The sequence below is a fragment of the Mytilus edulis genome, chromosome 11, assembly GCF_963676685.1.
Source record: "Mytilus edulis chromosome 11, xbMytEdul2.2, whole genome shotgun sequence".
NCBI classification, from domain to species: Eukaryota; Metazoa; Mollusca; class Bivalvia; order Mytilida; family Mytilidae; genus Mytilus; species Mytilus edulis.
The window spans coordinates 13,681,325-13,700,237 of record NC_092354.1 but is presented as its reverse complement, the minus strand read 5'-3'; positions in this window follow the sequence as shown (position 1 = coordinate 13,700,237).

The following is an 18,913-nucleotide window of genomic DNA, read 5'->3' as shown; positions in this document are numbered from 1 at the left end:
GTCGTTAATTGATATTTCACTCAATCTACAGTTGACAAAAGTCCTCTCGAAGTAAATGGAATTGACATTAATACATATGACTATGAATCGTATCAACCATTGCTTTATTTATGGTTTTTTTTCGTCGTTCCAAGGTTAAATATATTGATAATATCTTTAGAAAGACGGATATACAGGTAAAATCATAGGTATAATCTCACCATTTGTTGTATTGATTGATTGTTGGTTACTTAACGTTCAGGACGAAATCAAGTAAACAATAAATACAATAGGTAGGTCTTGTCGTAATAGAGGCCATCCGGGATGATGGTCGGGGAAATTTGGACTGCCACTAGAAAATAAGGTCATATTGAATAGGGACAGTTGTTTTTAAGCTGAAATCTTGAATATCATATTTCAATCCACTTGATTCTACTAACGTTTGTAAACCGTAATAAAAAAAATCGTATGTTACTGCTAACAATCAGCCTTTTGTTATGAACTAAAATTAATTAAAAAACTCAGTCTACTTGTTAAAATTAAACACCCCATTGAAAACTTTCACTAAGCTTGGTTGGATGACGACAAATGGCTGACTATATCTGCATAACCCAGTCAATAATCATATACAGAACAAATACCAGTATTTCATTCCTGAAATCAATGACGATTGCGAAATTTGTTTGACTAGAAATTAATTAATCCTTACTCCGTGATGCCAACACGAGTATGAAGGATTAACAGATAAAACTACAGGTATATTCGTACCTGTTGTTTTCAGCTGAAATCTTGAATATCATATTTCAATCAGATTGTCTCAGGTAAGGCAGTTAGCGGAATTTTTAAAAATGCCAGAATTTCTAATACTTTGTCAAAATGAACATTTTACTTTGCTTTTTTAAAACAAATTATAAACAGTATGGGTCATCGCACTATTTTTCACGGTACGAGTAGTTCAAAATTGCCAAAATTTGCTTTTGATTGTTCATTTTTAAAACAATGTTGTAAAAAGATTGAATGTTTTCACATACCATCGGTGAAATGCAGGAAACGCTTATTGTTACAAATGCAGAATTGCCTGCATGTGTAATCTTCAAGGACAGTCATGTGATAATTCAAAATCCTAGAAGAAAACAAAGTAAAAAATTCAAAGAGACAGCTACTGAATGAGAATTTTAATAGAGAAGACAAAATGTCTGAATTACCGATTCAAAGACTAAATGTCAAGAAACTCTATTTTTACATGCTCCATACATGTCCAATCCGTGAAATAGCACCTACACAAAATAAAACTGTCTCATCGAAACTCAATGGAAGAAATCGCTGTGCTCAAAAAGTGAAAATTAATAAATTGATACCGTTATTAAGGATAATGTTATTCTGGAGAATAGTTGGATAAATTAAATTTTGAACCTTTCCAACATGTTCGACCGGTAGGGAGCTGACTGAGCATACCAGTAAAACTAAAAAAAAATGAAAAAGAAATAATGATGTTGATTGAGGAGATCCTTAATTTTACGAACACCAGATACCGTTTAACCATGAATTTCCAAAATACTGAGATTCATCAACTCAAAGTACAAAATTTGCTACATGAATCTTTATTCGCCGAGAATCAAAAAAAAAGTTTGCGTACAAACTATTTCAACAATCCGTATCCACGCCAACGAACCCAATTTAGACAACACATTTTACGTGCTATAGTACTGATTTGTTAATCCGTTTATCTAACTTTTTTAAATTTTTTATGGTTTTATTAATTCTTTTATTAAAAATATGTGTGTCGTAATGAAAACTTCTTCGTCGCTAAGAAGTTAATCTGTTGGACAATTATCTATTCTATAGATAATGTTTATATATATACTTCTGTATGTTATTTTGAAGTCATCTTAGGTCTAAGGTCTTGTTCTGTACTGTCCTTGCTAAAAGTTTAAAGTATTAGTATTCCGTCTTTGAGTTACTACAACATGGAAAACTCTTGGTTATAATTATGATAGAAAGTTTCAATCAAGAAATTGACTGGGCGGAAATATCAAATTTAGTTTTTTTTTATGCCAACCTATTAATGAAAAACTAAATAACATGTTCACATTTTTACAAACTTCAAGATATCCCACATTTCCAGAAATTATTTGCAAATGTAGTAGAGTAGAATTTTAGTCACGTTTCTAGTTTGACTTTACTAGTACAAATATACATGCATGTTCTTTTCATTGAGATAAAAATAATCAACTCACTTATTTTCATTGGGAAACTTTAGTTAAGCATATATTTATGTTGAATTTCATCCCTGATATGCATGTGGCAAACCGGAAGTAGTTGACCCATAGCCATTTTATGTCCTTTTTAGCCAGTGGTCAGTTTTGACCAGTAAAATACTTATTTTCAAAATTTACTCGTAACTCTCGAGATTTACCCGTATTTACATCGATGTTGTCGGTCAAGGTCTTATTTCTTTTGTTCTCAAGAGTATAAATAGGGCGAGTTTTTAGTAATAAAGTAGTTGCAGCTTGAGCCGACCTGTTACAGGTCACTTCTCTTTCCTACGGAACTAAAATAGTTTCCACCAGGCATACTTAGGAAAACGTTCCAGATAGTGACCTTGTCACTCACTTTAAGGTACAGTGTTCATTTTATGTTAGTTAAAGTACACAACGCGAAGTCTTATTTCCATTTAGATTAAGGTTTACTTTATATTTTGAGAAACTTTACAATTGATAGGAATTTGTGTTCATTTACCTTTGTTGGATTGATTTATTATTGTTAAATTGATTTACTTGATATACTATTGTTATTTGTGTCCAATAAACAAAGTAGTTATTTGAATTAGTTTTGTTAAAGTTTTAGCCATTGAACAAATACAACGGGTGTCCTACGAACGAATTCTGGTAGAAGTGCTAGCCACTACACGCCAAGAAAGGGAAGTTCAGCAACCAAATCTGTTACACAAAGGTCGTCTTATTCGATAACATAATGATCTTCTCAACCCACTACTTATGATATGAGTTTATTAAATCATCTATATTTATCAACTGTTGACTTTACATTTGAATGCCATAAAATCACTTTAAAAGGATCCGCGATTATGGGAGTATATTTGATATGGAAAGTACATGCGCAACAACATACCATTTAATGAAGTTTAATAAGGAACAGCAATGTGCAGGGACCGGTCCCTCTGTCAACAAGAGTTAATAGATTGAACGTCCCGTCTTCGCTGCAAATTTAAAATTTTACTTAGCCGACCGAATACTCACTTTAGAAGGATTCGGCTCTCGGTCAAACCCAGACCTATGCATAGCCCAGGCAACATTGATATTTAAATCAAACACTATTGTTCGAAACTAAGCAACCAACAATCAATCAAATGAAATTAGGGATTTAGTTTTGTTCTGCAACATTATGGCTATACACAATTATTCATTTGACATTCTTTTAAAAATATGATATTCAACATTTCAGCTTTGAAACTAAACGTGAGAATTTACCTGGGTTCTACCTATGTAATTAAACCCCTTGCATAATTACGACTTCTATTTCTTATTAATTGACCGTTAAACTGCGGGTGACAACCACATATTTTCTATATAAAAAAAACCGTTCAGTTTCATTAGAAACTCTTCACATAGCCGAATTGGTTCAACGAAAAGTTGGTCTAACACTAAATCACCACACTTTCTCATCAACTCGCACCACTATTGTATCGTTCCAACAGCAGATGAAGCATGGTCCAAGTGTACCACCAACGTCTCTTCGCTGTACTCGGATGAAGTGATAGTGGGTAGCATTCCCCTTTCCTGTTTTACTGCAAACTTCCATAAGGCCAGAATATCATAATTGCTTTAGCATTGGGTTTAACTTATAACTCTTTTCCAAGGGGCATGTTGAAACCCTTCCACGATCTTCCACCGTCAATGCACGTGTGTTTAATCAAAAACAAAACTTTGAAAAATGTTCACCATACAGTTGCGAATGTACGACCTCCGACACTGGACGTTAAGCAACCAACAATCAATCAATCAATCAATCCGACACTGATTTTTGTTTTTGAAATAACGAAATATGTGATTATTGACTTTCCGATTGGGTTTTACTCTGAGTTCAATATTTTTGTGATTTTACTTTTTGATTAAGTACAATATCGGTCATGATTCTTTTATACATTCTTGTTTATATTTACTCACTAACTTGTATAAAAATTTTAATTTAAAAGTGCACTTTCTAACCATTTTAGATGTAACATCGTACATATCTCAAATTGCATTGAGGAAAAAAACACGTAATGATTTTTTTATATAGGAAAACATTTATAATTATAAATATCGTTAATTTATTCTCCCAGGCGCTCACGAGCGGTGTATATTAGTACCGAAAAAATCCTGATGAATTGAGATATGCCAATTTAATTCGCTCAACTTATGAAAAATAGGAAAATCCTAATATTGAGTCATGCCAACTGTCTACACTTATGATAAAGGATATAAAACCATTGCATATATGTCTACCAACGTACCCTTCCCTCTGATGAATTAAAGTATGAATATAAATCATGGTTACTAGCCCCACTTATGAAAGAAATGATTAAACTGTACTGACTTTAGGCCTTCCAATTCGGCTCACTAATGGAAACATTTGAAATGCATTTTTTTTTTTTTTTATTTGTTGAAATAAACGTTTATTTTATGGTAAATATATTCAATGTTTTTTTTTTTAAGATAAACTCGTCAAAATACCAGGACTAAATTTAGTATATACGCCAGACGCGCGTTTCGTCTACAAAAGAATAAGTCAAGAATCATGTATGTTTTCATAATTTTATTATCGGATAATAGGTTTGCACATCTACATAAGTATGCATAAAAATAACATTTACTAGTAAAGCACACATACATTAAATCAAGTCTAACAAGCACTAGAAACAAGAACATGAATACATTATTATCAGAAAGTTCAGTAGCTGTCTGCTTCCACTGCCTGGCCGTTGACACGACCACAACAGCTTAAGAGTCTGGTTGTAGATATGCTGCCTGCAATACACTGCTTTCACATGTTGAATATGATGGCTTCGTTAGTTCGGGCTTGCTTGCGCTGGTAGCGAGTAGGCTTACCCTTGGACACTTAAGTGATCTGTATTGGAAGGAGTTGTGCTTCTGCGTGAAGTTTCTTGTTGAGGGTGTAAAAGGCTGGCTTTTCGACGTTGTTCAGGCGTCGTTGTTGGGTCTTAGTGGGTTAGTTGAAAACACACCATGTTGTTATCTAGTAGAATGCGCTGGTGATGCATGTTTTGCGGACATAACTGACGAACTTCTGCAGAACTGGGTCAGTTACTTGGCTGGTCAGTTTTACAAATTTCGGCTCAATGTGACGAGCTGATAATAGTGGTAAAGCCATGATGTTGCGACAGAAAGTGAATACATCACCCTTGCGTTATTGGGCGAGTTGGTAAACCAGTTGGGGGCGATTTTTTTTTAAATTGTTGCGAGTTGCCAGTAGGAGGAATTTTTTCTGCTTCCGCCGTGTTGGTATACATGTGCGACAATTTCAATATGAATTTATTTTCTAAAAGATTAAACATCTTTTTGATAAGCAATCATACTATTAAAAATATAAATAAAATAACACATCATGTCACATACGAGCATCATTTTAGTAATCGATACTCTGTACTACTGTCGTACTTGACTTTCAGCCTATGTCGTCTGGACTTTAGCTTGCCTGGTAAAAACGAAGAATTCCAAAATAACTTGATTTTATTATAACTGAAATCTCATGGCAACTGACGAATAGCCCAAAACACTAGCTTAAAAATGTCGTTGCTCAGGTTTTCTTCGTTTTACCAATGAAAATTCTCGTTACATAATTTCGTAACTGACCACAACATTTTAATTGGTCACTCATATTTTTGTCTTGTAAACCAAGCTGACACTTTAATCTGAACTATTCGTATACCTATGTTGCGACAATCTATGTAATTTTGACTATAGGCCTAATTTCTTTTATTCAAAATATAGCATGTATAAATAATGAATGAATAATTATCAATATTTGTCAAACATCTGTAAAATCTATTTTCTTTTAAATTGTCCATTTTTACAAATTCATTTTGAAAATAAAAAATAAAATATTTAATAAAAGAAAGTTTGCAAAGCTGTTATATTTCCTATTTTGCAAATTCGGAATTTCAAAATATATCTATAACATCTCCCCTCTGCCTTAATTGGCTTTGACGCAAAAGCCACATAAAATCAACTACAAATATAAACATATAAGATTAGAAAATCAAGTTAATCAATTCTATATACACTCATAAAACATATATACATTGTCACAAATATAATGTTTTCTGCTATAGTTGTGTAAGGTAGTATGCTGAGCTCATTGATCCACATTAATAGGTGCTGAATAAATGCCATTTATGTTTGAGAAAAAATGTCATGAGTTTGCTGAATTTAAGCCAATATATAAGATATTTTAAAAACTCATACTCTGCATTGCTAGACATGGTTATCGTGAAATCCGAATTTTGATCTAAGTTGTTGTTTGGAGTTTAAATGAGAATGAAACGATTCCGGGCCATTTGTAGTTCTGTTGGCTTCTGTGTCGGAAGGAGATGCCCATATTTGCGATGGAAACTTAAAATCGGCGGCAATGTAATTTTCTAGGATATAGTCGGCAAATTTCAAAACATTTTTCGTTTTGTGGAATAACTACCATAATATATTCTACAAAACTATCCTCAATCTCTTCTGATAATAAGAAGGCGAATCTAAAATAAACTGGTTGGGCCATGTCCCTACTTAATTTGACCTTTCTTTGTATTTGGTACTTAGTCCAATAGTTTGTATTCTATGCCATCAACTTTGACCGAGATGAAATCTGCAGCAGTTTATATCTGCATTAGTAAACATTACTCTTACAACATTGTGCATGACCTGTTCAAAGTCAATATGTATTGATTTCGGAGAGAAATGCATATGGGGTGACTTTTCACATGTTGACTTTTGAAAAGAACTTAAAATGTTAAATCTGAATATAATATACATGTTGAAGGAATTGTATTGTCATAATAAAATACAAATCAAGAAAAAATATTATAATTAAAGAAAGTCTTGTATATTACTATTACCATTTTTTACAGGTGAAATACAGGTACAAATGCGGAAATGTAATACCTAAAATAATTAGTACATCAAATGTCACACCTGGAAAGCACGAAAATGCGGAAACGTAAATCTGGATTTTTGGTAAAATTGCGGAAGCGTAATACGCCCGATTTTCCAGTTGTGACATTTGATGTACTAATTATTTTAGGTATGGTTTCATCTTCTAACACTAGGGAACTTATTATTTTAGGTATGGTTTCACCTTTTTGTTGTGCCTTTTGTTTAGCTTGACAAATGACATTTTATAACTATACATATTTTCCAATACCTGTTTTTTGGAATATATATTTGGGGCATGATTTACCTATTGTCTGATGTTTACCGCCACAGTTGTTACATTTTATGCCCTTAACTTGTGAATTTAGTACAAAATTGAAGTTTAGGTTTCTATGGCAGTACATCATACTCTAAGTCTTGTCCCTGACTTGTGAAGGGAATAGATTTAAGTTTTGAGTCTTTATCAGATAGAGTAACTAAAAGATAACCAACTTTACCGAATTGTTTAACAATTTTGATATCTACCCCTGTTTGTCTTAGTTTATTTTCCTGCTTTTTAATATTTAGGATTTCAGTATCAACAGATTTAGAATAAGGTATAACTTTATAGACTAATTTTAGTAACCTTATTTTCGTTTTTTTTTTCTTTTGTAGCAGCTGCTTCAATAGTTATTTTCTTTTTTGTGGTCCGTATCAAATAAAGACACTTTTATCTGAAATTCACCCAGTTTAGTCCAAGCCAAGTAATTTTTGCCTCATTGTTTCAGATGGAGCGTGAACCAGCACACAAAGTGATTTTACCTCTATGGCTTGATCATTAACACTTCCTATCGTTGTTATTATCAGATAATGAAGTGAGTTAAGGGTCAGTTGCAGGAACTGTTTAGCCCTTGATGTAATAATCAGTGTTTCACTTGGGGGAAACATTTTTCGCCCTTTCCATTGTGTGACACAGGGGTTTTAGTTTTATCTTGGCTTCACCCTCAGCTTTTGGCATTTGGTATTTGTGACCTCACTATGTTTGTAAACTTGAAAATCAGGTGATCCCCCTTGTTGTGGACTTCTTGGGTCAATTTCCTTTTATTGTTGGTCATATTGCTTATACTCCTTTTTATCTGAACATTTATTTTAGTTTATTTAAGATTAAAGCAAAAATAGTATAAACTTTGTTTAAATTATTATACTAAACGTATTTACAAAATAAAAGTTTAAAACCTACAGATTAAAAATAAAATTAAAATAAACTTGCAAACAAAAATAATAAAAAGAAATGAAAATAATCTGAAAGTGAATTAGAAATTATTTTACATGTTTTATATGCTAACTAACCAATTGAACAAAAAAAAACACAGACCGTAATTTTCTCCTGTAATTGCTTGGAAATCGACGCGTACAATGTTGAAAAGGTAAGGGTAATGATTAGCCAAACGTAAACATGGTAAACGAGTTAAAATAAAATTGAGAATGGAAATGGATATGTGTCAAAGAGACAGCAACCCGACCATAGTTAAATGTTGCTCGGAAGAACGGATGAAAACGTTTTTATCCCCAGTCATCCTCATTCTTCAGAAATTTAAAAGAAAGAAAATCATATACATGTTTCATTTGCAAAAATAGTGATTATTTTTTTATTCTGCGACATTATGTCTATATCCTATTTTTGATTTGAAATTTCCTGTAAACAAATGAATTTCAAACAAAAAATATGGTTTTCAAGATTTTAGCTTTAAAGAAAAGGTGAGAAGTTACCTGTGTTATTACCTAGTATGTAATTAATACCCGTATACGCTCCCGTAAACACATAAATTTCAAACCAAAAATATGATATTCAAGATTTCAGCTTTAAACAAAAGGTGAGAAGTTACCTGTGTTATTATTACGTATGTAATTAATACCCGTAAACACTCCCGAGATCTATTAATTATTAAGTGAACGTTAAAACCGCAGATGGCAACCACATATTTTCTGAACTTAGATGAAACTATTTACATTTCCGTTCATATAATTACCACGTCAAAACGTAATTGTTGGGTGAAACACGTGCACGCTTTTGTCATCGCACATGAGTTCGTATCGTTGTAGCCATACGCGTGTTCGGTTTCGAATGCGTTAAAATGTTCAAACTTTGGTTCCTCAATTTTTTCATAGAACTTGGACTAGTTCATAAGTTAAATACTCGCTTGGCTGCAAATGTTACGGAAATCGAGGAATCATCCCCAATAAAACCCCGGCAAATTCCGTACGGGTTACATTAAAGTATGTTGGTCTATAATCGACTATGTGTCTGCTTTCAATGCAAGACCGTATACAAATGTATAAATACGTGTACAGTTTGAAAGCTAGGTGAAAGCTTCCCACGCAACATTTATAAAACCTACATAAATGCAATGTTTATAGTCACTAAAGGTTCTCATAGAATATATCTATTATTGTCCAATATGATGCAATAATAATCAGATTATTGTCCTCCGGATAAACTTTAAAAAATGCGATAATTTGTTTTTATTTGTAGTTGAGTGCGAGATACATGTATTATCTTTCACTATTATAACTGCCGTCGGATTAAGTTGTTATTTAATGAAATCTATAATCTATTTGGTTATTTTAAATAAATAATTAGTATTGTCATTTAAAATAATAAATTAAGAAACATTATATTTTACAAAAAAGAAATATTTAAAACAAGAAAATAAAGCCTACATAAATTTAATGTGTATGGTCTTAAAACATACAAAAGGTTATCATAGAATATATCTATTATTGTCCAATCTTATACAATAATAATCGGATTATTGTCCTCCGGCTAAACTTTCAAGAAAAAAGCGATAATTGTTTTTATTTGAAGTTAAGCATGAGATACATGCATTATCTTTCGCACTTATAACTGAATCTTGTATTCTCATAAACTAAATACACAGTTACAGAGAATGGTATATAAATAGACTAAATACATGCATGTATGAAAAACTACATGTAAGTTACATAGTTCAAGATATGCTTTCACATTAATACTTTTAATAAATTTACAGTTTTTCTAATTGTACAGTATTTGTAAAATCGAATAAAACAGAATTTGCATGTGTTTGGAATTTTCCAAAAATAGTCAGATTACAGTTTTGTTCTATCTGTTATGCTTCACAAGTCATAATATAGTGGTATTCGTCACCAATGTCAGGTGAGTCACAAAATTGGCATTCTCTATTGTCTCTTGCGCTACCCTGCCATCTTCCCGTCTCAACCGGCAATCGGTGACTGCCACATCTAAAGTTACATAAAGTATACAAATGGTTATTTGACAAAATATTAAAATATTTTTCAAACTTAATTTCTGTCTTAAAAAATCTATAACATAATCCTTTTGGTGAAGCATCTATTTCTGAAAAACATGACTGTTTATATTGGTCTTGCAATTTTTGTTCAACACTTTTAATACCCATTTATCAGCAAATTGCATATTCCAAATGTTTGACATTCCACAGCTGTCCAGAATAAAAATTTTTTATATAAACAAGCCATTTGTTTTCATATCCATACATAGTAAAATTGACTAATAAAAGTGTATATAGTAGACAAGATATTTTACTTTCTTGATCATTTAATAATCTGCCCCACAAATTTATCATACGAACTTTTGCCTTCGGAGTAAGTTGTTCATTACTGAAATCTATAATCTTTTTAGGGTATTTCAAATGAATAATTATTATTGTCATATAAAATAACAAATCAAGAAACACTATATTTAAGAATAAAGAAATATATAAAAACAAGAAATATTTAAACTAAAACTAGAGTTTATATCAAGCATTTCCACAGTCTTCTGATTTTGTACTGTACTGGTGGTTTTGCTTTGTGTTGAACTTGACTCTGTGCTGTTCTGGTCTGTAATCTGGTCTGAGGTCTGGTCGGTTCATGGCGGATAATGTTGTGTCCATCCTTGTCATGATGCTATCTAGCATGTTGGCTTCAACCGATTTGACTGCAGAACATACAGCTTGATTGATGGTGGATGTGATGTCCTCCATCTGTGGCTGACCAGACACAGCAATAGTCATTTCTGCAACGTTGGCAATTTCTCTGAGGGCATGCATGGTCTTTGACCGATTAGGGAGTATGATATGTCCCATACCCTTCTTGAAACCCTTCTCGGTCACTTTTCCCGTGAAAAATTCTATGTTCACGTTGTATCTTTGCACAGGGAAACCAGGTGGCGGTCCTTGAGGGGCTGGAACGATTGGAACGTTGAGTGGTGCCATGACTTCTGCTGGTGCGTTGACCGGAACTTGAATGATTTCGGCCTCCTACTGACCTGCTGCATTTTCTGGGGCTGGCATGTCTCTTTCTATTACTTCTTGTGATCTCAACCAATACATATATTAGTGAGGTACCGTATTGTTGAACCTTAGGGTCTCCGCCAGTTGTCAGAATTGGGTTTCTGACTGTTATCGGGTTTGTCGGATCCTGGGTTTTATGGACTGCCGTTTGCCTGTTATGGTTGGATTTAACCAACATCACACCTTACGGACTTATGAGTATGGGTAAGGGCCTGAAAACAGTTAAAACAAACACAGTGAATTTGGTTTTAGATGTTATATCTTCTAAAGCGCATTCGCTAATCAATATAATTAACAACAATATAATAGTATATAGTACAAATAAAAGAAACATATAATTCAAATAATGTTCCAATATAAATGATCAAATAATATTTATAGTATACAAACTTTATGTAAATGCATAAGCATATGCATTTAAACTGACGAACACGTATGCTTATAATATTTCTTATAAATAAACGCTTATTTAGCATTCAAATATATGAGCAAGATGCGGACTTAATCTTAAACATATGAGCATAATGCGAGACCGACTATTTGAACCTAACAGAACATAAAGCACGTGCTGAACAGCATAAAATATGAACATATAATAATTTGACAAGGGGCATGTAAGAACATGTTGCGATCTGGTATCTTTTGAAATATAAACATGGTAGAGCATAAATGGCGCTTGTAAAAACTAAAACTATAAACCTATCAACCCAAAAATAATCAATTCCGACAATGAGCATTGGTTGAGAAATATTCGAAATCGAGACAAACTTAGCATTACAAAACTAAATGTGAATATTCAAATAATATAAATATGAAACAATATAATATGAAATGGGGAAACTAGCTATTAAAATATAAATGCTTGCTTTGTATCAAAATTCATGACTCATAATAATATAGGACTAAACGACAAGAATAGTTTACGATACATAATTTCTTAATAAATTAATCTTAACTTGTGAAAATTACGCATAACGCGTTTATTAAAATAATCAATGTCTTATCCTTGCGGAACTGACCTTAAATCGTATTAAGTATGAACAAGCGATAAGTTAAAATTATCATTTCCAACATGCGAGCGTAAAACTTAATTCGATAACGCGTTTAAAAATACCCTTGAGTACAGAAAGTTTGTGAAGAATTAACCCACCTTTTTTTGAACATATATACATCTATTTACACTGATCGAGAAACAACACTTTGGTCTTGATTTCTGTCCTTTCAGAATTTATAGATAATTTAACTTTATCTTTACTAAATAAAATGGAAATGAAACATAACGAAGTTTCATGGTACAATTAAATAAAATAATAAATAAAAATACTTGACTCACCTGAAAACAGTTAAAACAAACACAGTGAATTTGGTTTTAGATGTTATATCTTCTAAAGCGCATTCGATAATGCCACTTTTGGGACCGAAATTCACTTGTTCGATTTTGCGTTACTGTTTCAGGTTCGTCCAATCAGATTTGTTAAACAATCAATCTATCTTAGTTACCCTGATATTTTGGGATAAATAGGGGCGTAGAAAGGTCTTTGCTGGACAGGACAAAGAAGCCTAATTGACCAGGTTACCTAGACCTAGGTTGTTTACACAACAACTTGTTTGTGTTTACCGGACAATAGAATTAGTAAAAAACATGTCTAATTGTGTCCACTTAGCTTGTCGCTAAACATCTTAAATTGATAAAAATAATGCCTAACAAAGAGAAAATCTAAAGTGACAAATGCTAAAATAAATATCTGTTAGATTTGAAATTCTTATCTTAAATATTTTGAGAACATAAAAAAGATTTCCTTCAACAATAATGAACGAATATAAAACAAAAATACTTTTAATTAATACTGCAGCTTCGAAATGAACTTTGAATAAATAAAATATCTTAAACTTATGCCTTTTTGCTGAAAACAAAATTTTCACCAAAATATAAAATGAGGTCTAAAATGACTTCATGACAGAATGCTTTAAGTTATCAATATTGCCTTTTGTATTTGGGTGAAGGTTATGAAACCTTAAAGATGCATGTCCTGTCAGTTATAAAGGCTGAACTGACATTACCCTATTAATGTTTATTGTTGTTGTTACTTTTGTTTATGTCACAAGTATAATCTTACTTATATGACAAATACAGATTATTATTATTATTATTATGTAACGCTCTATATGATTCAAATAAATTCCACCATATTATTGGTACACAACAGCTTTCGTCACTGAATTTGTGTAATGACAAACCTAAAGCCATTTCAGATTCTCAATCTAGGTTGAACGAAATTATTGAACTATTTAAAATAACTGAAATATTATCTTCAATGTCGGATTCTTCGCCTGAAGATACCGTTGTTAGACCTGTGTTGTTATTTAACAGTATCGTACCTATATCCTGCTCAAAATTATCTGTGATATTTTGGACAGTGTCTGCGTCTGCAATCTGTTTTGAAAATGCTCTTGTTGCAGGATGTACTGTGGAATTCAATGGAGTGGCTCCTGTCTGTTCTTGTCTTGATCTCGGAATAGATACCTCTTGAATCTTTTAATGCTCATCCAATCTGTGAACTTTGTTTGGGTTGTGTTGGACAGAGTTACTGGAGTTGCTGATGTTTGTATGTGTAATGTGGGTGACCGTGTTATACTTGTTGCTGGAACTGCACTGAACAGGAACTGCTTTGAATAATGGAAGAACAAGCTTGTATAAAAATAGATGGTTATTTGCTAGAAAAAATGCACATGCATAATAATACAATGAACAATGGATACATGTTTTTTCCATGATTTGCTTGAGCGCAATTTTACGTTATTCTGGGGTTTTTTTTTTTTGGAATTTGTTGGACCACTATTTATTTGTTGGGGAAAAGTTCTACACCTTTGTCTTCCTTAACATAGGAAATCAAGATTCGGGGACTTATTATTTTAATTGATGTGGGTGTTCAGAATGAGAGGAATAAGAATAGAATAGAAAGGAAATGTCTGGACTAAAGTACAGCAAATCTTACTCTTTTTGAAAAAAATGGTGGCCCTGAAAAGGACCGTTTATTGATCTGCTGTTTGTGGTCTTGTTTTATTGTTCTTGCTGTCTTTCAAACCCAAGTCTCTTACAGACGTAGTCATAATCTGGAGACCACAACAAAATTTGGAAAAACGTAAAGTAATACTCTCCCCATAGGATGGCTCCTTGAAGATCTTATTAGGGATGCTGCCTGTACCTTGTCCTATCATCAAAATGCACACTGACACAACTTTGTAGACATGGTTGATGTAGGTGGCACATTGCAGTTTAGTCATGTAAGTACTCCAGAAGAGACGGATGTTGTTAACAAAATCCTCTTTTGACGTCATGTTGATAGTAGACATATGTCTCTTCAGCTGGACCCAGACCATCTCTATTGCTTTCAAGTCGGCACTCTCTGCAGTAGATTATCACAATTAAACTATTTATATAGCGTTTGAAAATATTGAGCAGAGTCATAATTTACACTTAGGACTGCTGTAAAGGATATTTCAGGTTATTTTTTAAACTTTCTTCGAAACGCTTCAAGACAATAATTAGATTTATAACTGTATTGGGGTCCGTAGGTGGCCTGTTGCAAAGCTAAATTTCTGTCCCTATCCAATATACCCTTATTTTCCAGTGGCAGTCCAAATTTCCCCGACCATTACCATATATTGCCTCTATTGTATCAACCTACCTTTAGTATTTATTGTTGACTTGTTCTCGTCCTGAATATGCATGAAATATTTGCCACTGGACGTTAAGCAACCAACAATCAATCATATAACTGTATTGACATCTTTTTAAAACTACCAATATTAAACTGTCCGAAAACTTTCTCATTATATTGTCTTTTGTAGATAACTTTAGTCATTATTTTATAATCAGTTAGTGTTGTTAACATAAGGATTACTCTTTTTCTTCACCTATAAACTTGTCTACTTAGCACTAACCATCAAACAATTAGTAACTCTAACATACATACCCGATGTCCACACATCCCACCAGTTAATGCCGTTGCCCGTCATAAAGTTTTTGGAAACGTTGGACTTGTGTTTTGAATCATTGTCTATTTGGAGTCGGTGTTGATCCGGAAATTTCCGTCTGACGTAACGCAGGAAGGTGTCCCTCAGGATGATGTCGATAAAGAACTGTCAATTCATAGTCCCGTCGAATATTAGAATGGGTGTAGTGCCTCTTTTGCTGATACCAGCCCAAACATAAACCTTAAGAGGATGTTTTAGTTTTGGTAATGATGGTGTCTGACTTGGTCCAATCTTCTGTAAATGGGTACTTTATTTTGATCGAGCTGAACGATACACTCATCCGTGAATATCATGTCATTAAACTGATAATTTTTCTCCACAAGCATCTTGCAAAAGGCTACTCTCTTCTATTTATTTACGTGTCGTACCATCTGGCAATACCTTGATTGGGTACAGGTGAGGCCTGCACGGACTATGGCTCTCTTTGTCGTAGACCGACTGACCTTAGACCCTTTAAGGAAAAGCCTTTTATGAATACTTCTACTAATTGTACACGGTTCTGAAGATAATGTTCTTTTGACAAACGGTACATCGGCTCTTGTTGCGTTTTTAATGTCTTCACTTTTCGTGGAGAAGGACAGGTCATCTCGTCTTTAAACTTCTCCCCTGACGATAAACGAGAAGATGAGCAACGTGTTCGGCGACTGACAATCTGCGCTTTGAATGCTATTTCAAACGGTCGTGTTTTAAATACCTGCCTCACCTAATAAATTTCTACTGAAGCCAATTGCCTACTTAATTAGCCGCAACTAATCCCTTCTAATAAAATTGTGATTGCTATCTGTTTTATTACTTTGTTTACTTTGAATTTAAAAGTTCAAATACTCGATTTGTTTTTTTACTCTAGTCACATTACAGTAAACAATTTAAAGTAGCGTTGGTCTGCAGTTAAATTTTTACCTTTCATTAAACAGTAGTTAAAGCTTACGGAATTTTTGTGTGAAATAAAAACCGTTATCTTAAAATCAATAAATTAAGTCAAAAGATAATAACTTGAGGAACAAAATAAGTTAGAAATATGGATATGTTTATACGTGGCTACTTCCGAGATTTTTTAGATAAAAAAAAATGCGAGACAAGGCTGACTTGGTCTTTTACCTTATGTTTGCATTGCTATTAAAATACCCAGAGTCCGGACATCTGACACAATTTCCAAAAACTAACCCAAACTAGAACTTGCCAATTCGTTATAAAAACACATATGCATATATCATGTATATTGTTTTAATTTAATGTTTCATACGACTTTAACAAGTTTGAGATTTACGGAAATTGACCATCTCGTTCTACAACTTATAGATATAAAGCATGCATCTAGATGTATTCTTATATTTAAATTTGCATCCATGGTATAGTCAATAAACTTAAATAACTATTATGATTAAAGATTGATATCAATGTGTTATTTTACAGAAAGTATCGCTTGCCTACCTTAGTTTAGTGATCGGTCAAAATATCCCCTGTTGAAAGTAAAACACGTGGTATCGTAAATGGTTCAAGGCCAAAAAATGTTCATATAAATTTGACTTTTGAATAATTATGCTAAGTCTGATATATCAAATGAGTACTCTATTGCTTTAAATACATGATATATTATATATTAAGGCATTTTAAAAGTGTTTTTTTGCAATATTTAAATTTTAAAAGCCCCAAATGTTGATAGTTGAATTTTCTCAATTTTAACGTCTAAATTTAACACGCAAAGTTGAATATAGAATTAATCATATTGTCTATAATATATATCCTATTGCTATGAAACTTTGTAAGCAGTCTTATAATATATTAAGCTTTAGTCATACAGTTTTATTAAGATTGGTCAACTTTTTCTATCCTATTAAGAGGTGAAATCAGGAAATATAGAATCTGTACTTTGGCAACTTCCCTGAATGATTTGATGGTGTCAATATGTCAAATAGCATAAAACTAAAGGATTTAAACTTTTATTTGATAGAATTTCTGCAAAAATGACAAATTTTGGCATTATATGGTCAAAATAGGCATTTCATAGCTTTTTCAATTTTGATGCATAAGTGGCATTTTGACTTTCTATCTGACATGTTTTCATGTGTCAATTTTTGTGTTTCTATGCTTTTATCCAGTTTTATTACTCATTTGTGAACTCTGAATCTACAGAAAAAAAGATTATCTCGGACAATATGAGCAAAATGTGTTGTATAAATGACCCTTGTCTAACGCCCGTTTGGATCAAGTTAAATGTGAGGAGCATGGCACATAAAAGTTGAAGTCCATAATAAAGACCTCACTAAATTTGTATAAAAAGCACTTAACAATGTCTTTTGTACCTGTTTCATTTCACATAATATCTTTCTTTACTTCTGTAGGATAGCATGTGGTTCAAATATAAGCCTGTTGAGACTAAAATTGCATGCAAGTTTTTCACTAAAAAGTGAAAAATCTTTGTATCAGACCATACTGTCTGCTAAAAAGTTGAATGTTAGAGCCTTTTTGTGCTCAGATTTATTGTATCATGTCACCTGAGTATAGAAATGATAGAAAAGACACAAATTTTTATTTCCTATAGCTTCAATATGCATTTTTAAATGTAAATATGTGCTACGGCCTAAATTGACCCTAAATTATTTTTAGTCTTACTTGGCCTAAGACCCTTTTAAACTAATATGATATGTTATTTGTAAGTTTTGTTTCCATTTAAAGTACATTAAATACATATGTAAGGATTATTTATAATCAAAAAGCTTCACAAATTTAAAATTGCTTGAAAATATTACATCTTCATGTAAGGCCCCCCTTCATTGGAAAACCTCCATTTTTAGGCACAGGCTCATATAAATTTGACTTTTGAATAATTATGCTAAGTCTGATATATCAAATGAGTACTCTATTGCTTTAAATACATGATATATTATATATTAAGGCATTTTAAAAGTGTTTTTTTGCTATATTTAAATTTTAAAAGCCCAAAATGTTGATAGTTGAAATTTCTCAATTTTAAACGCAAAGTTGAATATAGAATTAATCATATTGTCTATAATATATATCCTATTGCTATGAAACTTTGTAAGCAGTCTTATAATATATTAAGCTTTAGTCATACCAAGTTTTATTAAGATTCCCCAACGGTCAACTTTTTCTATATCAGGAAATATAGAATCTGTACTTTGGCAACTTCCCTGAATGATTTGATGGTATCAATTTGTCAAATAGCATAAAACTAAAGGATTTAAACTTTTATTTGATAGAATTTCTGCAAAAATGACCAATTTTGGCATTATATGGTCAAAATAAGCATTTCATAGCTTTTTCAATTTTGATGCATAAGTGGCATTCTGACTTTCTATCTGACATGTTTTCATGTGTCAATTTTTGTGTTTCTATGCTTTAATCCAGTTTTATTACTCATTTGTGAACTCTGAATCTACAGAA